General features: G+C 44.9%; 1 pseudogene across 1 annotated transcript; it reads right to left on the bottom strand.

Annotated features, from left to right (window-relative positions):
• Nucleotides 1-1,041: 1,041 nt before the first annotated feature.
• On the bottom strand, nucleotides 1,042-3,770 carry LOC309807604 (elongation factor 1-alpha, oocyte form-like; annotated as a pseudogene). The gene is made up of 7 exons: nucleotides 3,627-3,770; nucleotides 3,272-3,432; nucleotides 2,496-2,763; nucleotides 2,221-2,360; nucleotides 1,666-1,929; nucleotides 1,289-1,502; nucleotides 1,042-1,160 (listed from the first exon to the last, which is right to left on the bottom strand). The product of its transcript is annotated as an elongation factor 1-alpha, oocyte form-like (transcript).
• Between the last annotated feature and the right edge of the window lie 22,398 nt (nucleotides 3,771-26,168).

Genomic DNA, 26,168 nt, shown 5'->3' with positions numbered 1-26,168 from the left:
ATTCCTCAGGCCAAGAATGTAAATGTCACCTTTAACCCCCTTTCCTTATATCCCACATCCAATTTTTAGATATTTGTCAGTTTCTAAATATAGTCAGAACTTCTCACTGCTTATCTCCATCATGACTATCCTCCTGGTCCAAGTTGCCATCTTGCTTGGGTGGTTAGAAATCTTCACTGCCTTGCATCTTTCATGGTCTACTTTCCACCTCTACCATTCTCACTGCTCCCTTGCTTTATGCATTTATCACCACCTGATATTTACTTGTCTCTACACACTAAGTAAGTCTAAGGGGCCAGACTAACATCTAGCACAAATTCTGCCAATATTTGATGGATGGATGAATACACCACAGGCAGACCTTGGGGGCCTGATTCCCAGTATATGATGAATGAGCATGTAATTTAGCTTATTAAGTGCCATGAGGCGATACTCTGCTGCATCTGAAAAATGGAAAACAGAAATTATGGAACAAAAGTTTACAGAGCTCCATTCATTCCTCACCCTCTAGGCATAGTAACCTAACCTAAATGAACATGGTGGGCAGCAGGTTGAGCCCAAACATCCATATATAGTGCCTCCCTTCTGCCTAAGAGAAATTCACATTGACTCTTTCAGGATTCTGAATGCTAAAGCACCTAGCACCAAGAATCGAGGACATGGTAGTGTTGACTAACCTATTGGCACTGAGATCCCACCCTATGCCATTGTGATTATACTTTATCACATCCCCAAACAATACTTCCTTATGGGAAACAGGAGAAGGATAGGATAGAGCCCTGGGTAGGAGAAGGCTGTTAGGACCTGAATGGTGTGTTCACCAACCAGAGCATAAAACTGCTTTGAAGTTTATGAGCCTTAAGTTAGTTGTTCATCTACCCAGAGGTTCCTCATTGACCTCACGCTTTCTTCCTTGGAAGAAACCATGACAGCTAGTCTAAATTTTATTATTAATTTTTTTCAGTCAATACACAGAAGTATCTAATCTACATAGTGGAGGTTGCTGAGGAAACTAAATTGCAGGGAGAAGAAGGACATGCTTCATTTCTTGCTGGCCTTCACTGCTGACTTAGTGACCCTGGCCACAGATGCTGTCTTCTCCATGGCCTTGATGACGCCAGTGGCCAATGTTTGCCTCATGTCATGCACAGCAAAACAGCCTGGAGGAGGAAGGAAGGGAGAAGCAAGAGTGAAATTTCTAGAAAGAGGCATAGAAGGAAAGGCTCCTTGGCCTCAGCCAGAGGTGCTTTCCTTCCCAGGACTCAGCAGCCATAAGTCCCTGGTTCACCTAAAGGTGGGTACTCAGAGAAGGTCTCCACACACATGGCCTCGCTGGGGACCATCTGCACTATGGCTGCATCAGGGCCTTGGTGTTGTCCTCCAGCTTCTTGCCTGAGCACCGGTCAATCTTTTCCCTCAGTTCAGCAAGCTTGCAGGAGACATGGGCCATGTGGCAGTCCAGCACCAGCATGGATCTGTCCCGAGTGATTCAAGATGATCCCCTGGTGAGGCGAGGAGGATGGAATTAGAAGAGATCGGATGGCACCTGTGATCTGGGGCCAACTCTCGGCCAACCTGTGCCTTCTGTAGAAGTCAAGGTTAATTTCTAAGAAGCATTTCCATCACCACCAAGCTCCAAGGCCTGTGGCCTCCCACGCAGCTTACCTGTACCACAAAGCTGCCAGCCTCCATGGGAGGCAGGGGGGTCGTTCTTGCTGCCTCCGGCCATATTGCCACAACGGATGTCCTCCACAGACACTTTCTTCACGTTGAAGCCCACATTGTCACCAGGCAGGGCCTCGGGCAGGGCCTCGTGGTGCATCTCCACAGACTTGACCTCAGTGGTGATGCTGCAAGGGACAAAGGTGACCACCATGCCAGGTTTCAGGAGGCCCATCTCCACACGGCCCAAGGGCACAGTGTCGATGCCTGTGCAGTGGGAAGGGCACTCAGAAAGATTCTAGAGCCACCCAGTGAGAACTGGCTTCTGGGGAAATCCCTTGTCCTGGGGCGCAAGGACCAAGGCCACCTACGGGACTAGTAGGAAGCACCAGGACCCATGACTGGCTTATTTATGCTATGTATCTATCCGATAAACTGGAAACGCTGGGGGCTTTGGCACTTTATCCTACCTTAAAAGTCAGGATCTGAACCCTGGCAAGTCAGACACCAGACCTCATTCTCAACTCCTTTATTCCTTAAGAAGCCCTGTCACCTCACCTCCAATCTTGTACGCGTCTTGCAGAAGCAGCCTCAGGGGCTTGTTGACGGGGCGAATGGGCGGGAGGATGGAGTCCACAGCTTCCAGCAGTCACCCCAGTGGTGCGTCGCTCAACCTTCCAGCCCTTGAACCAGGGCACGTACAGGGAAGGGGGATGGGGATGCGGAGCGGAGGTGAGCCTGGGTCATGGCTCCCGGTGCGCCCACACCAGTAACAGGACCGGGACCGGGACCAAGACCCACGACGCACACCTGCTGACCCGGTCCGCACTCACGTTGCTGCTGGGCTCTAGCATGTTTTCGCTGTGCCAGCCCGAGATGGGCACGAAGGCCACGCAGGCTGATCTTCTTGATGTAGGTGCTCACTTCCTCCGTGATCTCCTGGAAGGCGGGCTCGGTCGAGTCCATCTTGATGGCCACGATCAGCTGCTTCACGCCCAAGGTGAAGGCCAGAAGCATGTGCTCGCGGGTCTGCCCGTTCTTGGAGATGCCCGCCTCGAACTCGCCCATGCCGCTGGCCACGATAAGCACTGCATAGTCGGCCTGCAGGACACAGATACCACAGGGTCAAGGGCTTAGTTAGGGGAGGGGGTGCCGGCCGGGCTGGGAAGCCTGCTAGAGTTTCGGGCAGTCCCGGGTCCCTTTGGAAAGCTCGGGGATGGGATGCTCCCCAGAAGTTGATAAGTTCGTGGGTCCCTTGGTTACTGCTGTGCACAGAGGTCCTGCCTCCCAGTTAAACTCTCACCTAGTCTCATAAATGAACTTTTAGTTCCTTCCTCCCAGACGGACCCCAAGTGATCTACTTGTCTGGGTGTCAGAAAACCTGGCCCCTGCCCCAGCCTGAAAGGGGGACCGTATCTGAGCCTCACCGAGTCTGTCCTCTTCTGGTTCTTTCAGAATTGACGATTGGCATGGATGAGGAAAACCTTCTAAGGCTTATGATATCCTCCTTCCCAGAGTCCCGGAAATAAAGCCTGAGTTTCCTCCCTTCCTCTGCGCCTGTCCCACCCCCATCCGAAAGGGAGGGCCCTGGGAACATGGGCTGCTTTACCTGGGAGGTGCCTGTGATCATGTTCATGGGGCATCGATGATGGTGATGTAGTACTTGCTGGTTTCAAACTTCCACAGGGAGATGTGGATGGTGATGCCACACTCTCTCTCTGCCTTCAGTTTGTCCAACACCCGGGCATACTTGAAGGAGCCCTTACCCATCTCTGGAGGGGTGGGGAGTGAGTAGTGTGCATTGACAGCAAGCAGAGGAATCTATCCCAGAGAATTCAGTGGCACCCTACAGCGCACCCTACTGTCCACGCTCTGCCACCAGACCCACCCAGGAGTGGGACATCCATTCTCCAATCCTCCCCGCCCCCTCTGCTAGACACCAACACCGCGCGTGGGTGCCTTACCTCGGCTGCCTCCTTCTCAGACTTCTCGATGGTCCTCTTATCGATCCCCCAACACTCGTAGATGAGATGCCCGGTGGTGGTGGACTTGCCAGAGTCCACGTGGCCAATGACAATGATATTGATATGGGTCTTCTCTTTGCCCATGGCGGCGGGTTCCTTCCTTCAGTCACTGCTAGAGGGGAGCACGGGGCGGGTGAGGCCACACCGTTCCAGGCCTGCCTCTCTCCTCTCCTCCCCTCCACTCTGCTCCTGCCCAGCACCCCCCTTCCCACTTCACAGCCTAGCCCGGAGCCTGGGACATGGTAGCATCAACTGAAAAGTAAAAGACTTGCCAGGCTTACGCCCTGGCAAGAGTCACGATCCCAGGGCCATAGCTGGTACTTCCAAGCAGTCCTGGCCCATCCATCCTTTCTCCTGTGTGGGTCTTCCCCCCACACTTCCTCCCATCCTTCCAATCCCCCCATCCAACCCTCACCCCCAGCACACTTCCTGTACAAGAAACTCCAACAAGCCATAGTTTGCAGCTTCCCTCCTGCCCCATGCAAGTCCCTACCTCCAGAGAAAAAGAAACAAAGTTAATCCAGCAAGAGCTGCAGCAGCTGTGCCTCCTGCTTTTATAAATCTAGCACTGGACCCTCCTCTGGTTCCACCCAAATCTGATACCAGCGCTGGAACTGGTTAAGTAATGCCTCTCCCTACCACCAAGCCCAGCTGCACAGACTACTTCTCAGACTGATTGAATATATGGGTGAAGAGAGGGTGAGTGAGAAAGTGTGTGGGTGGAGTGGGGGGAGGGAAGATTTTGGAAATAGGAAAAAAACAGAAAGAGAGAGAAATAAATAATTTTGGCGGGAATGAATGCTGCATGGTGCCAGACTTTGCATGCGACTTCCCAAGACTAAGGTGCTGAAAGGTTGTGGCCATTCATTCATTCACTGAGCAGTTTATTGAGAAGTATAGTGCTCAACACTGTGCCGGAGGCTGAGGCTTACAAATTAGGAAGCAGTCATGGCCTGACTTTGGGAAAGCTCTCAGGCTCCATGACGGACAGCAATCCCAGCTGGGGCTCCGTCAAGTCAGCAGTCTGGGATTGCTGAGGGAGAGCTTGTGGGACTGCTTTGAGGCTGGCTGTGGCTATTTGGGGTTTTCTTCGAGCCTGAGCATGTCCTCATCACTCCCGGGGAAAGTTCTCAGCAGAGCTCAATCACTCACACACGGTCAATGCTGACTTTCTCCAGCCCCTCTCCCCAGCCCAAGCTTGGACCCAGGATGGCAAGAGGCCAATACTCTAGACTTTCAGTGTTCCCCATCCCATTGAGGCCCACCTCCTTGAGCATTGCCCATTTCTCATTCTTAAATCATCATCCCCACCTTTACCCCTAAAGAACCAAAAAGCTAGAATGTCAGAGAAGCGGGGTCCTCAGGAGACATCTGTCCTTTCCCTTCCCTTCCCCAATTTTATAGAAGAATCAAGGTCTAAGATATTCAAAGGATTGTCCAAAGGTTCTGCAACTCCTTGGTCCCCCACTATTAACAACTTTCCCTCACCCAGTCGCTTTTTACAAGAGAAGAAGCAGAGCTATGGAGCCCACTGATTCATTCCACTAACACGTAAGAGGGACCACTGCTTAGCTCTGCCCTGGGAGCTGTGGATTCAATGTGAGTGATGCAGCCCCTGTCTTTGAGGGGTTCACACTTTAGTAAGGGAGACAGACCACAAAGAAACTATTTCCATGTAATGAGTGCGTCCCGAGGGCTGAGAATGAGGCTCTTTTGGAGAGTTCCCAAGTGTGTGGGGTGACGAGAACCTCTTCACAAAGAAGTTTTAACAGGTCTTCAAGACCATGGCATCTCAAGGCCCATAGAGGAGGGAGGGGCTGGTCAGGCAGAATAATCAGTTGAACACAATTCTGTACTCCATTTGCCTAGAGGACAGGAAGTGGATGGGAGAAAACAATGGCTAAAGAGATGAAGGGGGAATATCATTATGCATTAATTCCTCAGAGTTTAGTTTTCCTAAACTGTAAGTCTAATTATGTAATCCCTCTGCTTCAATCTCTTGATTACCCTTTATTGCCCTCGGGGGGAAAATGACTGTTCCTTCAGTGATGAGAAGCTCCGAGAGACTGAGGCTCTAGGCAGGGAGCCCTTTAGGAAGCCACCACAGGAGTCCTGGCAGTGGGGAATGGGGCCTCAGCCAAGGAGTGCAACTGATGTGTATGCCACGTAAATAGAGGGGGGGTCAGAAAAGAGAGGGGGGACCACTTGCCATCAAGATGGAGAACACGTGACTTTGTCGACATCTTCTCCCTCCTCCCAAAGTAAGCTCAAGCCCCTGAAAGAGGACCCTGCAGTGAATTCTAAAGGGTCAGAGTCTAGACTCTTTCCTGACTCTGCAGCCCTTCCACCTGGTGCAGTTGAGCTGATCACTCCCTGGTCTGGATCTGAAATTCCCTAGTCTTACAATGAGACTATAGTACCATCTCGTTTTGGCCTCTTTGAAATAGTACAAAGGCAAATTAAGAATGCAAGACAATTGCACTTCAGATTCAGGTAGACCTGAGTCTAAATCCTGCCTCTTCTACTTCCCAGTTATGTGAATTTTCTATCTCTGAGCTTCCATTTCCTCATCTGTAAAATGGGGATAATATTTACCTCCTGCTTTGCTTGAGGTTGAATTTTATCGTCCTGCACAGTGCCTGGCACGTGGCAAGTGATCCATAACCAGTATCTACTATGGTCCTGTCTTCCTCTCCCTGTCTTGTGTTGCCAGACTCCACTCACTAAGAGGTGAAGTGCTCACATACAGACCAAACAATTTGCCCAAGGTCACGGAACACATAAATGAAGAAACAGGAGGATACCCCTTAGTCTCTGGGTTTCCAGGCTTCTGCTGAGCCAGACTGTCTCCTCATTAAGAATTATTATTATTATACTTCTTCCATTTAAGCCATTTACATAGTATCTCTGTGGCTTGGCTGACTCAGAACTGAAAGAATAATCAGAATGAAGAGGTTTTCTGACATTGAAATCAGCTGAAGGGTAAGTGCTCCTGATAGAATGACTTTCCCGGCCTAGTGTAATTGGCTGTCACTAGGGAAATATTCCCATTGTTTACAAATTCGAAGGGCCCTGGCAATTCATTATCATTTTATTAGAAATAGTATTTACAATGTATAAGCATAAAGTCATCAGGGTTTCTGGACTGGGACAGTTAAGAATTAGAAGTGAATCTATAGTGACTGTAATGCAGGCTTCAGAGGAGTTGGGATGAAATAAAATCATTTAGAATGACAAGCACAATGCAATGAGAATTCACGGAGACAAATGAAGTTATATGATCAAGATGTGCTTGTTGGGCAACTGCATAAATACAAGAAGAGGTGACTTTGTAGTGAAAAGTTACTCCAGAGAGGGTTGATTCATAAAAAACTAGACAATGTGACCAATATTGGCATATGAACTAAATACACCTATTAATTAATTTATCTATGTAACTATTAGCCAAAGCCCATTGGTCTTTAGAGTTAGTGAGCAGAGGTGTAGCTATGAGATCTCCCAAGTTTATTCAGGTTTACTAGAGACAGAACCCATTGCAGACATAGACTAAGTCTGCACAACAGTACCAGTAAATTTTAGAAGAAACCCACAAAGTGAAACAAACTGGAGTTTGTCATGGGGAACTTTAAAGGTAAAGGTTCAACACCTAATACCAATACAATAGCCAGGACATGGAAGCAACCTAAATGTCCATCGACAGAGGAATGGATAAAGAAGATGTGGTATATATATACAATGGAATATTACTCAGCCATAAAAAGAATGAAATAATGCCATTTTCAACAACATAGATGGACCTAGAGATTATCATACTAAGTGACGTAAGCCAGCCAAAAGACAAATATTATATGATATCACTTATATGTGGAATCTGAAAAAAAAAAGATACAAATGATCTTATTTACGAAACAGAAATAGACTCACAGACATAGAAAACAAACTTATGGTTACTAAAGGGGAAAGGGGGGGTAAATTACAAGTTTGAGATTAACAGATACACACAACTATATATAAAATAAACAACAAGGACCTATTGTATAGCACAGGGAACTGAACTCAACATTTTGTAATAACCTAAAAGGGAAAAGAATCTGAAAAAGAATATGTATATTTCAGTCATATATATATATATATATATATATATATATATATATATATATATCTGAATCACTGTGCTGTACACCTGAAACTTATATGTGGAATTTAAAATACAACACAAGTAAACTTATCTATGAAACAGAAACAGATGCACAGACATAAAGAACAGAATTGAGGGTTGTCAATGGGGAGAAGAGGTGGGGGAGGGATGGAGTGGGAGTTTGGGGTTAGCAGATGCAAACTATTATATATAGAATGGATAAAGAACAAGATCCCACTATATAGCACAGGGAACAATATTCAATATCCTGTGATAAACTATAGTGGAAAAGACTATGAAAAAGAATGTATATACATATATAACTGAAATCGCTTTGCTGTACAGCAGAAGTTAATACAACATTGTAAACAAATTATATTTTAATTAAAAAATTAATTAATTAAAAAAAGAATTGTTTTGACTTAGTTCAGTCCAATTTCAAGTGTGTGCATGAAAAGAAGGGAAAGCTGACTTTCCCAGGGTCTGATCACCTGAATATGGAGATATCCAGTTTGCAGACCTGCAAAAATAGGAAATCAAATGCTAAGAAAGAAGGAGTTATTTCTTTGCACAAATACTTACAGAGCATCTTTCCCATGGTGTTCTTGAAGCATGAGGTGGACTAGGATATCTGCTCTCCCTGACTTAACAGCGCTAGGAGGAAGCAAGACCAGGCTCATCCAGCCACACCCCAGGAGCTGGAGTTCAAGCACCGGAGAAGACAAAGAACTGGATATTGGAGTGACTCTAAATTAGTGATTTTCTACTCAAACAACTCCTTGCACAGAGACAAAGGGAGAGGGCCCTTTCCTTCAAGTTCCAGAGCTTGACGACTTTAAGGGGAAGGGCAGTGTGGGAAGATCTGGTCAAGCCCTATTAAAATGGAAAGCTTTTCCTATGAACTCTCTGAGCATTAGTCATTCAACAAATATTTCCAGAGCACTTTGTGTTACTGCATCCCCATCCCAAAGCTGTTTTTGCCTAACCTCCATTTCACATATGGCTCAGAAAAGTAAAATGAGTTGTCCAGACCACACAACCAGCATACAGGCAGGAGTAGGGGTGGAATTTTAATCAAGACATGTTCCTTTCTAAAAACAACATACTTACCACAGCCAGGACATGCTACCTTCTGGAAGTCCCCTAGGCATCATTCTAGTGCAGCACCTCATCCTAGATTTAAAAACTGAGTCTCAGGCAAGTCCTATTCAATCTGCTTTGAATACATAAACATTTACATGTCAGGCATGGTTCAAGAAGGATCCGCACCTCTAGGAATTCCCAGGCCAGCTAATGTGACACATTCACAGTCCCAGGCAGCTACGGCGACACATTCACACCCACACACAGTAGGCTATCACAATACAGAGGTCTGTACACAGGCAGTGGGAACAGAAGCCTTCGGTAGACCCTGCTGACAGACTTGATCACAGGTGCCTCTATTGAGCATTCATCCAACAAAGGAAGCTCCCCGTCATATTTATTTAAATAATTGCTTTTCTTCCCCAGTGTTCTAGGGGTGACATCTCTCTGCCAAGACTGCAGTTAATTTGGAGTCTCCCAATCTCTACTCACTTTGGATCATAAGCCAGATAGAAGAATAAATCCAAAAGCAAGTGAATTCTGAACTTCAGCCCAGAGGCAGCACAGGATGGAGACTGAAACTGTTCAAGGCTTCCCCTTCTCCAGCCCCACACCCTGCTCAGAGAAGTGTCCCAGAGGAAGAACTGGGACAAAGGAGGGGCTCCTTTCATCTGTGGTTCAACAGGGATGGAGAAGGAAACAGGATGAGGTAGGGGTGATGGTGGCATGGCTAGAAGAGAGGTGCTACAGACACAGGTAAAGTTAATGTCCCCGGGGGATTTCCTTTTGAAGCCAGCAAGAATCTGAGAAGTCGGTGGAGGATGTCAGCATAGAACTGCCCATTCGTTCCTTCTTTCATCCATTCATGTAGCAATGTGAAAGTACATGTTTCCAATTGTAACTTTTTTCATTGTGAAGCATATGCTATAGGGAAAATCATTTTGTGGATATCCCATATATGTGAGCACCCTTCCCTCCCTTGATTCTAGAAATCTAAGTTCAGGTTCTTTCTCTCATTTATCAGTGTGAATTTGCATAAGCTATTGACACTCTGAATCGCAGGCTCTTCACCTGTAGAATAGGACTGATAAACATTCCTGCTTTTCCCTCCACCAGTCCTTAAGAGAATCAGCCAATGGGTTGGTAGTTAAACAGTAGGGTCCATGAGGGATCCACAGAGCAACTGTACTCAAAGTGAGTAGAGACTGAGAACTTTAAACTTAATTCTGCAATGCTGGCAAAAATAGATGTTACCTCCAGAGCACTGGAGGAGAAAAGTGATTATGTAAATATCATCAGGAGTTTCCTTTTTTTGATGGATGCTCAGGGATCATGATGAACTTATTCACTGCTGTCTCCAAGATGCCATTCACAGTGATTTGCATAGAGTCCACTAATGAAGGATCAAAGGAAGTACTCAGGTATCTATTGTGTCGATTCGTTAGTTTACATATATATATATATATATGTATGTATATATATATATATATATATATATATATTTTTTTTTTTTTTTTTTTTTTTTTTTTTTTTGCGGTACGTGGACCTCTCACTGTTGTGGCCTCTCCCGTTGCGGAGCACAGGCTCCAGATGCGCAGGCTCAGTGGCCATGGGTCATGGGCCCAGCTGCTCCGTGGCATGTGGGATCTTCCCAGACCGGGGCACAAACCCGCGTCCCCTGCATCGGCAGGCAGACTCTCAACCACTGCACCACCAGGGAAGCCCCATTAGTTAATATTTAAAGCATCTTATAAATCTGAAATCATGCTGTTAGCCCTTGAACACATACATGTTTTATGACTACCTTGGTCTCCTTTGGAAATCATTTCATTTGGTCTACTGAGAGACAGTAAGATACAGACAAAAAAATTAGAGGGTAAAGCAAGGTTCTCCTTCCTCTGGGTTGCTCCTAAGGCAAACACACTCTCTTCCTTACCTCCCCAGATGCACATATGTCCTAATCCAGATGTTAATGCTCTGGAGTTGACAGTACATCAGGTGAACATCTAAAATATTATCCTGAGGAATGTCAGATTCACTGCGTAGTGTTTATAATTTAACTGTTATTTAGCATTTATGGATAACACTCATACTTGCAAATTGTTTTACAATCATTCTATAGTTGCTGTGAGAGATAATTAAAGGAAAGCCACTTTAAGTGGAGCTACTCAGAGGGACAAAGTTGTTGTTTTGCCAATAATGTGCTATATAAATGCAAATTATCAGGATTTGTATTATAGGGAAACTGCTTAAATCATTTTTCATGGGACCAATATGTAAATGTTATAATAGTTTCCTGATTTATAGAGCACTTTTCTCCCAAAAAGATAAACATACCTAGCCATACATTACTTAACAGAACTTCCCAAATTCCAACAGGAGGAAATCCATTCATTTATTGATCCTTTCAATCAGATCCTACAACAGTGCCCAGCCCATAGTAGGTCCTTAATGTTTAACAAGTGAATGAATGAATGAGGAGTTACTTTAACAAGGCCATAAACATTTGTAGCCTTCATGCAAAGAATGAGGGTGCAGAGGGGGATGTCATGAAGTAGAAAAGGTCAAGGTCGCCACCTTTGGTGAAGCACTGAAGTAGTCAAAAGACTTGGCAAGAACAGAAGGAATGAAAACAGAAAGAATGAGGGTGAGGTTAGGCAGGTGAGCTGAGGCTATTGTCAGCATATGGAGGAAACCTATTTTTCTAACCCTCAGAAAATGAAACTGAAAAAGAAGAAACAATGAGAAAATTCATTAGTAATTGGTGCAGTTAATGTTCTGGAGAAGTGCCCCAGCTGAACAATAATCCGTACAGGGCTTCCCTGGTGGCGCAGTGGTTGAGAGTCCGCCTGCCGATGCTAGGGGACACGGGTTCGTGCCCCGGTCCGGGAAGATCCCACATGCCGCGGAGCGGCTGGGCCCATGAGCCATGGCCGCTGAGCCTGTGCGTCCAGAGCCTGTGCTCCACAACGGGAGAGGCCACAACAGTGAGAGGCCCGTGTACCGCCAAAAAAAAAAAAATCTATACAATTTAAGTACCTGAGAAGCCAATAAAAATGTAGTCGCGGGAGAACTTGTCTTCATTAGCACAGGGTAGATCAGCAGCCTCATCAGTGATGAGAACAGAACAATCCATGCTTTAGATTCTATAGGAACCCTGTTTCATAGAAAGAAAACTCATCTTAGAGTTCACTCCATGTATTTGATTGGGGAACCCTTTTTTAGAGGTACACAATTAACCACTCATGGAACTAATGTATTAAGGAATACAGTTTGGAAAATAATGGTTTAGAGCCTAGAAAAATAGTACAGAAGAGCAGTCCCCATGGAGGTCATATTTCTTACATAAAGAAACAAGTCACATTCCTGTTCATCTTTGGCACTTAACAATCACAAGAGATGTCCCCAAACCTTGAATCCCCAGACTTCTGAATACTACATATAATGTATGTACGTATAGGATATATGCTTATCATTTCCTCTGTGTAATATAGTATGAATATAACTGGGACATTGAAATGACCCCTTCAAACCCTATTGACTCTGTAAATGTGAGAATAAAGTTTTTTTTTAATGTAAGCTATTGCTGTCCTTTTTTCACACCATTAAAACACAAAACAGTGCCCTGTCTCTGACCATTGGATCCATGTAGATCCCCATCTTGGGTCTGGACTGGGAAGATAAAAGACTCATACCTTCAGCCTGTTTTGATGATTGTTGAACAAAGCAAGAGCCTGACTGTAAACTGCAAAGATCACCACTAGACTTGTCACCCCAAAGACTGGGTTACCCATAAAATAACAAGAATCATTAAGAGTATGCACTGGCCTTCCTAGTGGTGCAGTGGTTGGGAATCCACCTGCCAATGCAGGGGACATGGGTTCAATCTCTGGTCCGGGCAGATCCCACATGTCACGTAGCAACTAAGCCTGTGTGCCACAGCTACTGAGCCTGCGCTCTAGAGCCCGTGAGCCACAACTACTGAAGGCCACGTGCCTAGAGGCCGTGCTCTGCAACAAGAGAAGCCACCACAATGAGAAGCCTGCGCACTGCAAGGAAGACCCAACACAGCCAAAAATAAATAAATAAAATAAATAAAAATTTTTTTTAAAAAGAGTATGTATTGACCTTCTGACACAGTTTTGAGCACTCTTCATGCATTGCGTCATCTCATCCTCACTATAACCCTATGAGCTGGACACTATTACAATCCTGTTTTACAGCTGCAGCTGCTGAGATACAGAAAACCCGTTGGAATATTGCTTTCCTGATATAATGCAAGTATATTTTGTTATTCTCAGGTTTTTATGGTAGAAGTGGCATTTCATGTAGGCCTATGAGAGCACACTGGATATTTTCAATCATAATGAATAAGCTGGGACCCTAACCGAAAGGAGATTTAAATGATCCTTTGAGCTTGAAATAAAGGTCACTAGGTCATCTTTTGAAAACTTCTGAAGGGTCCTCTCCCCTCCAATACTTTTTTCAAGTTGTGGCACCGAATTGATAGAATGATTTCAAGTTCAAGGTCATAACAAGAGATAGGAAAAACAATGGTAATGGTGGAAGAAACAGGAATTTTTAAAAGAATATGGAATGATATAAAAATAACATAAAGGAAGGAGGGGAATTTGCCAATACTTTATGCTGATGGTGGAAAATGATGAAATACACTTACGACTTTAAGGTTGTGGGCAGAATTGTTAGAAGTTAGGAGGATCTGGAGTCAGACCACTTGGGCCAAACCTCACTCTACTACTTCCTATAGATAAATGACTGTCAAACAGTTAAACCTTCATAAGCCTTGCTTCGCACCATAAAATTGAAATAATGATATTATCTACCCTCTTACATTTGCTTTGATCCTCTCATGGGAGGATCTGTAGAATGGTGCCTGGTATATATTAAACTCTCAGTAACTGATGGTTTTATTATGCCTTCCTTCTCAACAAATCTGTTACACTTCCAAAGCTGGTTCCTACCAACCTTCCTCTGTTAAATAGGTCTTCAAAGAGAGAGAAGCCCATCATGGTGATGAAGAAACCAATTCTACTTTGAAATCATTTTATAATTGAGGTATGACATGAAAAATCCCTTAGCACAGCGTTGATTGAGCACATAGTAAATGCTCAATAAATAAAAGGTGTTGTAATATGAATCATTATTTATAATTGCACAATGAATAAGAAAGGATAGAGGCAAATTCACCCCAATTCTTAACCAAATTACCCAATTACATGTCCAAAGAATGTCAGAACCCCCATAACCCTCGTTCTGCTCACATATGGCTCACTGCTGGGAAGATGACTTGTGTGCTGAAAACCAGCCCAGGCACCCCAGGGGTAGGAAAGTCACAGATCCTTTGAAGGGACAGAGTGAAGGGAGAAAGGTGGCTGGTCAGACCCTCAGGATGAAAAAGCAGCAGGTGACAGGAGGATCCTCCCTACTGATGGTGGGGAGACACAGGCCTGATGTCACACACTCAGCGGATCTCCGTGCCTATCCACATGAAAGGAAAGGGACCCATGGGCAGTCTCAATATCACCCATAATAAAAACAATATCTACTATTACTTTAGAGCAGAACTTGACCAACTATGACCCGTGGATCAAATCTGGCCTGCACCAGCTTTTGTGTGGCCCGTGTGTAAAGAATGACTTTTACATTTTAAAATGATTGAGTAAAATCAAAGAAAAAAAGGATGATTTATGGTATGTGAAAATCAGATGACAGACATTCTAATTTCAGTGTCCATAAATAAAATTTAATTGGAGCACAGTCACATCCATTCATTTACCTACATCAATGCCTGCTTTGGGACACACCAGCCGACTGAGTAGTTGCAACAGACCCACAGAGCCTGAACTCTGGACATTTTTTTTTTTTTTTTTTTTTTTGCGGTACGCGGACCTCTCACTGTTGTGGCCTCTCCCATTGTGGAGCACAGTCTCCGGACGCGCAGGCTCAGCAGCCATGGCTCATGGGCCCAGCCGCTCTGTGGCACGTGGGATCTGCCCGGACCGGGGCATGAACCCGCGTCCCCTGCATCGGCAGGCGGACTCTCAACCACTGTGCCACCAAGGAAGCCCAACTCTGGACTTTTATAGATAAGTTTGCCTGATTTAGAGCATTGTGCTTTTTAGTGTTTTCCCATTCATTCATTCATCCATTCATCAAACGTTCTTGAGCATTGCTCTGTCCAGGCACTAAGGAGACTGAGATCCAGGGATGCAGAAAAAGAAAGATGAAACCAAAGCATCCATAGTGCTTTAATTGAGAGGTAATACACAGCTAGGGTAGTGCGAACTGCAGGCGAGAGAGTGGGAGGGTTCAGTAAACGTTTCAGGAAAGAGATTCTCAAACATGAAAGTCACACAGTGACCAGACTGTTACTCTTTTCTTGGATGCGCTGTGCATGGCATGTGGCAGGTGGGATCTTAGTTCCCAGACCAGAGATAGAACCTGCGCTCCCTGCAGTGGAAGTGTGGAGTCTTAAGCCCTGGACCATCAGGGAAGTCCCAGACCATTACTATTTTGCAGATGTAGGTACTGAAGCACAGAGAGGCCAACAGCTAGCTGAGGGTCAATTGCTAAAACAGGGTCAGGACAAGGCCAGAATCTACTTCCAGGCTTCCCAAGTCCAGGCCCATGCGGTCTACCTACCAAAGTAGGCTGTGTGACAACAAGGGAAGAACCATCTGTGTAGCAGGGTGGGAGACCAAAGAGAGGGGAAGACGAGGTGACTATGTCAAGGAGTAGATCAGATACAGCCATGGAGACAGCCAGTGCTTGCTGGTGCAGGAGAAATGTACCTTCTGAATGACATTTGAGAAAGTAGCCAATTACTGGACCAGAGGTAACTCTCCTCTGAGAACTGTGTGCAGTTTATTTCAGGAACACTGCTGCCAAAGCCTGGATTTTGTTACCTGCTTTGAAATCACTGGGACTATCCCAAGCTTGTAGTCTGGTTTATTTCCATCACTCTGGTTTGGGACATATCCACAGAAGCTTGGAAGGGGAGAGCATTGTCTTTTTATGTTTAGCCATTTTCTAACCATTTTTGTTTTGTTTAGCAAATGTGTTAAATGTTTACCATGTGTTAGGAAATTTTACATTACATCATTTCAACAAATCATGGTTACTAGTAAATGGCAATTGTGTTGAGCGGAGCAAGGCTTTGTTTCATTTTATGCTCATAACGAACGACTCTGTGAAACACAGGTTTGTAAAATTGGAAGTGGAAGGTCAGGATGAGAGGTGAGGAGGAAAAGAGAATTGATATTCGCTGAGCACCAATCACAGAGTTCAAAAGGTGTTCTCATTTTTTGCTGTTATGAATATTGTTGCAGAGAATAACATTAAAATAAAAACATTTTTGTCATACAAAATCTCTAAATTGTTGATTAATATTGACATTGTCTGAAACTACCCCATATTCCTCTAGGGGTTTCTTAATATCCCTGAGGGCAGGGCGCATATCAGTCTGATCCTGAGCCTGACCTTGGTCATGGCCTCATTCTCCCCTACTCCCCACAACACACAGGAGAGATTGTGAGCATCTTTTGAAAATATGCAGCTGGGGACATAATTCTCTGAAGGATCCACAGCTCTGAGTCTATGTCCTGCGTCCCTTCTCTTTCCCCCATCCTAGTTCTCTTACTCCAGCCCTGAAGCTTAGACTCCCCCTGGGGGTCCTTGGAGCTACTACCAGTGATCCTATTGCCTGAGAACAGGAAGGGGCTTCTCTGTTTTCACTTTGGGATTTGGGTTTTCCCAGCCTAACAATAAATATCTACTCAGGTGAGACTAGAGCATTTTCAAGGAGTCAGTATATTCGCTAATTAAAATTTACAGCCTGTAAAAAATTCACCTTTAAGGAACTATGATTTTTTCCCCCATCCAGGCCCCTTGATGTCACGATTATTAAATGAAAATCCAATAACTTTATTGAAAAGAAATGAGATGCTCTTTGTCCTATCTCTGCATTCCTATAAGGCTACAAGAGGAGACTGAACGTAGAGATTGGGTGGAATGCTTCCCTTGTGGGGGTGGTATTAGTCACCTGGCTAATTAAACTCCATATTTCATCCCTTATTATTTCTCACGCATTGCAAAGGCAACTCAGCATTAGGGAGTGCGACCCTAACACCTTTAGATTTGGACTTAGACTCCAAGAGCTCCCAGGGATTGATAACAAGGGAGAGGCACAGGGAGACTTGGGCTTCTGCACATACGTAGCCCAGGCTGCTGGGAATTTAACTCTAGCTTTGCTACTTACTAGCTGTGTGACCTTAGGCAAGTCACTTAACATTTCTGAATCTCAATTTTTCATCTGTAAAAAGAGGATGATAACAGTACCTATTTCATAGGATCGTGACTATTAAATGAATCAGTTCATGTAAAGAGCTTAAAACAGTGCCTGAACATAAGGGCCCAATAAATGTTAGCTATTGTGATTAATTATGCTTGTCACTGAATCATGGAAAGGACACATCCAAGTCAGAGCTGCCCCGAGAAAAGTATCTCACCCACTGTAGACAGATTATACTCGGCAGCTCAGATTATACTCGGATCTTCACTTTAAATAAATAAAATGCATTTGCTATTGAGGGGATTGATTTGCATGAACTGTCCATACGTTTTTCATTTAGTCACTCCATGAGTTGAGCTGAGATTCAGGGATAAAATCTATTCATTTAACAAAACTTATTATCAGGCTCTGGGCTAGAATACAAATAGAGATCCACATAGCATGTGTCCATTCAACAATTCTAAATCAAGGTAACAAGTCATTACATAAAATGGTTTATTTGCTTTCAAGCTGATCTGGAAAGCCTGGTTTGAATTTAGAATTCTTGGAATTCTCAGAGTTCTGTGCCCAAATGTGGCAGGACTGCTGACCTTGACCCCGCCCATGGCCTGACACCTTCTCTTCCCATCCCAGGTCAGTCTGCACACTGTGTCCTTGCACACAGACATATGGATGCTCTAGCTTTCATATCCCAACTGCACTGTGCAGCTTCACCCACCCCAGGCCTAGGGGGGGCTCACCCTGATGGCATCATCTACCCTTGTGAAAGGAAACTCAGGTAAGAGGTGTTTACAGGGGCAATCTAAGTGGATCCCAGGTCTTTGAGGTAAATAATTCCAGGGTCCTGGGCATCCAGAAGGAGGACAGAGCCTTGAATAGACAATCCCCTTGGTCCTGTAGACTCCTTGCGCCATGAGAAGAGGTATCACTGGAGCAGGGCAGGAGCATGAGCCAGGCAGGGACCTTCTTGCTTATGTCTAAGGGCCCTTTCTTTGTTGCCCACACTGTCCTCGACATGGGAGATACCATGATGGGAAGACAGACAGGATACAGAGCATAGCATATGAATAAGCATTAAACAGCTACTTAAATAATTTCCTCCAATTGTGATGATGCTGTGAAAGAGAAATCCAAGATGTTGTGAGTATATGGAGAGAGAGCTCTGACATCATCTAGGGTTTGTGAGAGGTCTTCCTGGGAAAGCTACATGAGCTGAGACCTAGAGGATATAGAAAGTAAAGAGAGTGACAGAGAGTCTTCCAGGCAGAAGAAACATCACATGCAAAGGCCCTAAAGTGGGAAGCAACCAAAGAAGGTTAACACATCTGGAGTAGAGAGAAAGATGGAGAGGGTATGGGGAAAGATTGGAGACGCAGGAAGGGGTGAGGTGCTTCAGGGTATGATTGGAATTTTGTTTTGTGAGGATTTTGTTTAGTAAGGATTTATCTAGGAGCCATGGGAAGGCATTTAAGGATTTTAAGCAGGTTTATGATCTGTTGAAATCTTTATTTTTAAAAGTTCTCTTTGCCTCAGCTTAGGAAAGGGGTGGGGATTGGAGGCACAGGCGTGGACATTGTGAGTCCAGTTGGGAGGCTAGTGCCAACACAATGGTGGACTAGAGAAGATGTGGAGAGAAGTGGTGACTCCAAGGCATGGAGTTAAGTGAATGTGGAGGTGAAGCAGAGGGAGGTATCAAAGGTGAATTTCCAGATGTCTGGCTTAGCAACTGGGTGGGTGGTAGCATGTCTAAGAGGGGCAAGACATGCAGACTTGGAGGTGACTTTAAGAACCAGATAGAAACACCAAGAAGAAGCTCAGAGAAGATGCCTGGGTAGGACCTGTCATTGAGCAGAAGGCAATTGGAGCTGTGGGAGGAGATGGGGTCACCCAAGTGGCATCTCACTACAGGGCTCTCTCCTCAGGAAGAAGAGGTCATGGTTCTCCTCAGGGAAAAGAAGTCGTGGTTCTTATCCTCAGGGAGAAAATGTCATGGTTCTTCTCTTCAGGGAGAAGCAGTCATGGTTCTTCTCCTCAGGGAGAAGAGGTCAGGGTTCTCCTCAGGGAGAAGAAGTCGTGATTCCTATCCTCAGGGAGAAGAGGTCATGATTCTCCTCAGGGAGAAGAGGTCAGAGATCTTCTCCTTGGGAAAAAGATGTCAGGGTTCTTCTCAGCAGGGAGATTAGTCCTGCGGAGCTCCACAGTGCCCTGTTGGATTCCATAACTTCTCATCCTTATACCACCATCACTCTGGTCCAAGCCACCATCATCCCTGTTCCCCACAAGGCAGTCAGGGTGTTCCTTTTAGAACACATGTCAGATCATTTCTCTCCTTGGCACAAAAATCTCCAATAGCCTTCAGCTCACTCAGGGTGGTGGACCACAAGGCCCTGCACAATTTAACACACACACTCCCCCACCTGATTTCCTCTCTGACCTTATTGTCAACTATTCACTCTCTTACTCTGCACTAGGGCATTTGTACTGGCTGTTCCCTCTGCCTGGAATGCTTTTCCCTCAGATGCTGCATAGTTTGCCTCCTTAGTTCCATGTCACTTTATCAGTGAAGTGACACTGATCACCCTATTTAACCCCACTTGCACCTGGCACTCTCCATCTACCTTCCCACTAAACCATAAGCCCCATGAAGGCTGAGATTTTTGTCTTTCGATTTTTCATTGCTCTTTCTTAGCACCAGAAAGGGTGCTTGGCACATACTTGGTAGTCAATAAAAATTTGTTGAATGAAAAAATTTAAAAGCAGATAGGATGATAAGGAATCTGAGCTATATCAGCCATTTAAGAGAAGTGATGCCCAGCACAAGACATTAAAAAAAAAATAAGTGAGTGATTAGATTCCACTGAAGATGAAGTAAAATTGAAACAGAGCAAGACCCTATGGGGCCTTCCCAGAGCAGAACCACCCCTGCATGTCCTCTGCCTGCCTTTTGCCTGTAGAAAAACTTTAGTCAAAGAATAAATTTAATCAGAGAAGTGAGAAAATGCAGAAACAAAAGAAAAGCAGTCAAGCAGGACAAAATAATAATAGTTTAGTCATTAAACAAAGTCAACGACCTTTAGTTCCTCTCAAGCGCTACAGATAATATTCTGAGCCATATCCTTTGAACTGTTTTGTAGATACTGAAACCCCCACCAGGTGGAAGTTAACTACATGATGACCAGATTGTAACCATTACATAAGCTGACATTATTCTGAGAACTGGCCTCAAAGAAATGGAACAGAAGATTAACTGTACTTAAAACAATCAAGACGACACTGACCAGACCACTGTATGATTAACTTCAAGATGACTGTCGGAGCTGACTCTACTGTTTCTGCATGTAGCCCCCTCCCTCTTCCTATACGCTCCTGAAACTCTCTTTTAAAAGCTCTTGCCCACTGATCAGCAGTGGGGAGTTGGCTTCTGGACATGAGTCTGCCTCTCCCACTGTTGCCGGCCTCCAAAATAAAGTAGACTTTCCTTTCTACCAATACTTGCCTCTCGAGTATGGGCTTTCGAGTGGTGAGCAGCCAGACCTGAGTTTTGGTAAGAAAATGAAGACGGAAGTGTGATCTTCGCATTCCTACATGACCAGCTGGTGAGCCACATGAGGACAGGGATCTTTGCTATTTGTTTACAGTGTATTCTCAGTGCCTGGGACAGTGTCCACAGCACAGCAGATATTCCAATACATACCTTGAATTCATGAATAAATTGACATAGCGGTCATCTGTTGGTGACCTTGGTGACGGCCCTGTTGGCTGTGCAATGAGGGTGTGAGGCTGACTGAAGGGGTTGTGAAGGATGAGAGATGAAGAAATGGAGTGCCATGAGCTTGGACAACCTGGAGAAAACTGGCTGAAACCTGGAGAAGAGAAAGATGAGGAAGTGGCTGGAGGGAGGTGTGAGATCAATGAAGATTTTCATTGGTTCTTAAAGATGGGAGAGGCAGAACCATGTGTGAATTTTGATTACAGTAAGTCCCCTACATATGAATTCAAGTTGTGAACTTCCAAAGATGCGAACGTGTTTGCATGTCCAATCACATCAGTTAGTATACACGAAGGTTGCAGCAGCCATTCAGAATGCAGTCAGGTGTTACTGTGTCATCTATGATGAGGAAAAAAGAGCTACTACCCAGACATCACTGGATCACTTTTTCAAGAGGGGAGATAGAATTGAATCCAGCAAGGAACCGGAACCTGTGTCAACAACGTCAGGCGTGACTGAAATTGCAGCTTGCCCTCCATCTCCTGTTGCTGACGATCCTTCAGCTCTACCATCTCCCACTTCCTCTCCCTCCTCCAGTCAGCAACTCTTCTTGCCTGTTCGTTGGATGCCAGACCCTGTATGACAGCTGTTGTACTGTACTATCGTATTTTTCAAGATACTGTACTGTAAGATTAAAAACATTTTCTTTGTTTTTTGTGTTTGTTTGTTTTTATGTATTATTTGCGTGAAAAGCATTATAAACCTATTACAGTACAGTACTATATAGCCGATTGTGTTAGTTGGGTACCTAGGTTAACTTTGTTGGACTTAATGAACAAATTGGGTTTACAAACGCGCTCTTGGAACAGAACTCGTTCGTATATAGGGGACTTACTGTAGAAGGAACCAGCAGAGGGCGATGTGGGAGATTTATGAGAAAGCGAGGAAACCAATATGGTATAAGTTCCTTAAGAAGGCAGGATGGCATGGTACCCAGACACTGCACTGGAAGAGACCCCTCTTCTCCAGGGACAGGCAAGGAGAGGCTGGTGCATCCGTGGAAGTTACAGGCATTTCCCTTCATGGCTTCTACTTTCTCTCTGTAGTAAGTAGGAGGAAGGTCATGGAGAGAGCAAGAGCAGAGGGAGATTTGGAGTCTTTCAGGGATATGAGAAGACATTTGGACACAGAATGACAGAGGGTGGGTGTAGGCAGTGTTAATAAGTGGGGGAAAGTGTTTGGTGGATCCCAGATGAGGAAGTCTCTGGTTATTACATAGAATAGATCAAAACAGATACAAGAGTGTGGGTCAGGGCTCTAAGTGCGGTGGACCTCAATCCCCTTCTATGTTTGGAGGAAATGACCTACAATCTCTTTCTACTTTTACATTTTATAACTCTTTTGAGCCCAGGCAGGTATTAGGTATCAGAACAATGGTGTTGGCTCCCTATAGTATATTAAGGTAACTGAGAGGGCTGCTTAGTCTCAGAAAGAAATTCCATTAAACACAGGGCTTTTGTCTATCTTCCAACCTCTCCAGGAGGCAATAATGCATTATTTCATGAACTAGAAGTAATTAGCCTGAGATGATTTGCTGTTTATATTAGGGAATACTGTGTGAACCCTGGCCTCCATGGGCCCACTCCAGGGAGTTGAGGCTTCCAGTGGAGGATAAATTAATGTAGAGTGCACAGCCCCTACTCCCAGGAGACCCTGCTAGAGAACAGTGAAAATATGACTAGATCTGGAATCTTTATCTGGATTCAAATCCTGGATCTTCCACTTGGGGAAAGGAAGGCGTGTTGATTTTGAGGGGAACCTCTCTGAGCTTCTGTTTCCCTATGGCCAATCAACTACACACAAATACCTACTGGAATCCTTAACATTCTATGGGCCAGCCACTATTGTGAGTGCGTCTTTTATCTTCGCAACCCTCGAGAGGATGCTGTTTTCATACTTCTCCGACAGATGAGGAAACTGAGGCAGAAAGATGTTAAGTAACTTGCCCAAGGTCACCCAGCTAGTAGGAGCTGAGCCATTCTGGCTGCAGAGCTGGTGTGCTTACCCACACTCTGCAGCTGCTTCCAGGCACCTGGGAAACTGACTGCTTACTGAGATTTGCCCACGTTACAGATGTTGTTGGGTCCCAGGGCAGGCTGCCCCCAAATATGCCTCAATGTCATATCGATTATTTCGAACTAAAGTTACTTGAGAAGGAGGCTGTGGGGGGGAAAATGAGATTAAAAAAACAAAACCCAAAACACCTGACCCCTCTCTTTCCCCCAAATGCAGGAAATAAAATCTCCTGTGTAAAGGTGTCCTGCCCATACCAGGAAGATAAAAAGCATCCTTACCACCAGAGTCAGGGAATTCAAGGCTAAGAAAGCTGTATAGACAGACTTTGTTACTTCTTCATTAGTCTGCTGCCCCAAGCACAAGCCCCTTTGTTTTGTCAAATCTTCACAAATAGTTTCTTTGTCCAAAAATGATACTTTGGTCATTTCCTATTGTCCTATTTCTATAAGACCTCTGTGCATATGAATTAAATTTGTTTTTTTTTCTTTTCTCCTGTTAAGCTGTCTTGTGTCAATTTAATCATTAGGCCAGCCAAAAGAACTCATGAAGGGTAGGGGGGAAATTATGCTTAATTATCCCAATAACCTGCAACATCATTATCACAGGTCATTCATGTGTGAGGCTATAGATGCTCTCAAAGGTGAAATCACTTGCCGGGGAGCACAGAGTCCCTCTGGGCACAAGCCTGGGTTTCTGGCTTCCTTCCACATCGAGGTGCCTGATCCAAATAAGGTAACACACGGAAATGCTTGGTAACCTGTAAAACCCTGTATGGATAATGGTATCACCATTCTCGTCAGTTCTGGCTCTCTCCAGAGCTCAGAGCTTCACATTGCTCTTACAGATAAGAAAACTGTGTTTCAGAGCAGGGAGTTACTTTGCCAGCGTGACATGGACAGGAAACAGGAGAGCTGGGATTGGACCCAGAGGAGCCTGGCTCCTTGAGGACCATGATCTCTATGCCCTTCACACTGGAGACCCTTAGGCCCAGGGGTCATGGGTAAGGTGCTTTGCATAAAGATGATGAATCCTTCTATAGAGTTGTTTTTATTCAGAGAGTTGGGTAAAATATCATTTTATGTTACATATAGTGATATATTAGTGCATTGGAATGCAGCATTCACATGAGTTTTTTATAATAAATCATGAAACTTCAAAACAATTTTGTTTTGGCTACTGCAGCTTAGGACTATCCTCCCAGGCCCCCAGAGATATAGATTAGTCCTCCTGGCCAGTAGGGTACCTGGGAAGTTTGAGAAGCTCCTCCAACATCTTGCTCCAAAATACTGGGGACAAAAATGCAGATACAATAGGGGCATTTGTATCTTCTGGACGTTTTTGTACTAGTGGAGGTACTGATTGCTTAGAAGTGAATAAAGCTGCTTAACACGAGGTGAAAGGCAGGGTGTTTCATCGTTGTGTGTGTGTTGCTTTCACCCTCTGTGGGCACCGTTGTGCACAGTGTCAGTGGAGACTCCAGGGCATAGGTGACAGACGCTACCTTCCAGCCTCCTAGACTCCACTGCTTGTATTTTCCCTTCTCTACCACCGGGGGGCACAAGCGCCCACAGTAATGCTCCATCGCTTTCTAAGAAAGCAAAGGAGTTTCTTTTTCGTAAATGAGAGCTGTGTGTGGCTGCAGCAAGGTCCTTTTGCCCCTTCACTGATGAAAGGGGCAAGTGCGGGGACAGCGCGGGTGAGGAGGGGCAATAAGAGGGGCCGGAGCTTGGAGCTGCAGGGCAGGAGAGCGGGCTCCTCCCAGGGAAGCCGCCACCTCCCTGCTGGTGACCCCTCGGGGAGAGGTGGGAGTAAGTGGGTGGTAAAGCAACTGTGGGGTGATGGGAAGAACTGCCCCATGTGGACCACATCTCCTTCACCCATAGGCTAAAGAGCCTCCTGATGCGCTACTAAAGGACAGCCGGTGTTAAGAGCTGGCTTAAGATGAGGTCAGAGTTTAGAGGCGAATCAACTTAAAGAAAACATTGAATAAGAAAATGTTCAGGTAACCGTAAGTGTGTTTTCTATGTCTGTGAGTCTGTTTCTGTTTTGTACATGGATTCATTTGTAATACTTTTTAGATTCCACAAAGGGGAAAGAGAAGGAGGGGAGGGATAAATTAGGAGTATGGGATTAACAGATAAAAACTACTATATGTAAAACAGATAAGCAACAAGAACTTACTGTATAACACAGGGAACTATATTCAATATCCTGTAATAACCTATAATGGAAAATAATCTGAAAAAATATGTATTATGTAACTGAAAAACTTTGCTGTACATCTGAAACTAACACAATATTGTGACTCAACTATACTTCAATTTGAAAAAAAGAAAGGAAACAAGAAAAGGTTTAGGACGTCCATGTGTATGGCCAAATGAGTGAGGGACTGAGCTTGGGAAATGGTTATTTTTGTTGGCTCTTTCTAGGCTGGGCACCTCCGTGTTCTCAGGCTTTGTGTTCCCAGAGCCTGATGTAGCTCCTTGGTGTCGGTAGACTCACAGTAAGTGCTGGAAGAAAGTAGAGACGAAATGAGGGAGGATGGGAAAAGGAAGGAGGAAAGAATGGACGGTACATATGTTAAGCTGGTGTAAGTGGCAGAAGGCCCCCAGTGACTCCATCTTCCAGTATCCGTGCCCTTGTGTGACCCTCCCCTGAGTGTGGGCTGGTCCTAGTGACTCACTTCTAATGAACAGAATATGGCAAGTGTGGTAGCATGTCACTGCCAAGATTAGGTAACAAAAAGGCTGTAACTTCTGTCTTGAGCATCCTTCTTGCTCTCTGACTCTTGCTCTGAGGGAAGCCAGCTTCCAAGTTGTGAGCTGCTCCATCAAGAGGATGGTGTGGCAAGGTCTTGATGTCTGGTCAACAACTTGAGAAGACCTGATTTCTGCCAACAGTCAAGTGAGTGAGCTTGGAAGCGGGTCATCCCTGTGAGCCTTCATGACTGCAGCTCCAACCAACATCTTGACTGCATCCTTGTGAGAAACCCTGAGTGTGAGACACCCAGCTCATCACACCAGTTTCCAGACACACAGAAACTGTGAGACAGTAAACGTTTGTTATTTTAAGATGCTAATTTTATGATAAGTTTTAAGGCAGCAACAGGTAACGAATACAGATTTTGGTACCTGGAAACGAAGTGTGGCTGAAATAAATATCTAA

Source organism: Mesoplodon mirus (genome assembly GCF_964341445.2).
Source record: "Mesoplodon mirus genome assembly, chromosome: 7".
NCBI classification, from domain to species: domain Eukaryota; kingdom Metazoa; phylum Chordata; class Mammalia; order Artiodactyla; family Ziphiidae; genus Mesoplodon; species Mesoplodon mirus.
The sequence above is the reverse complement of the archived record's forward strand: the minus strand, read 5'-3'. Positions and strand labels throughout refer to the sequence as shown.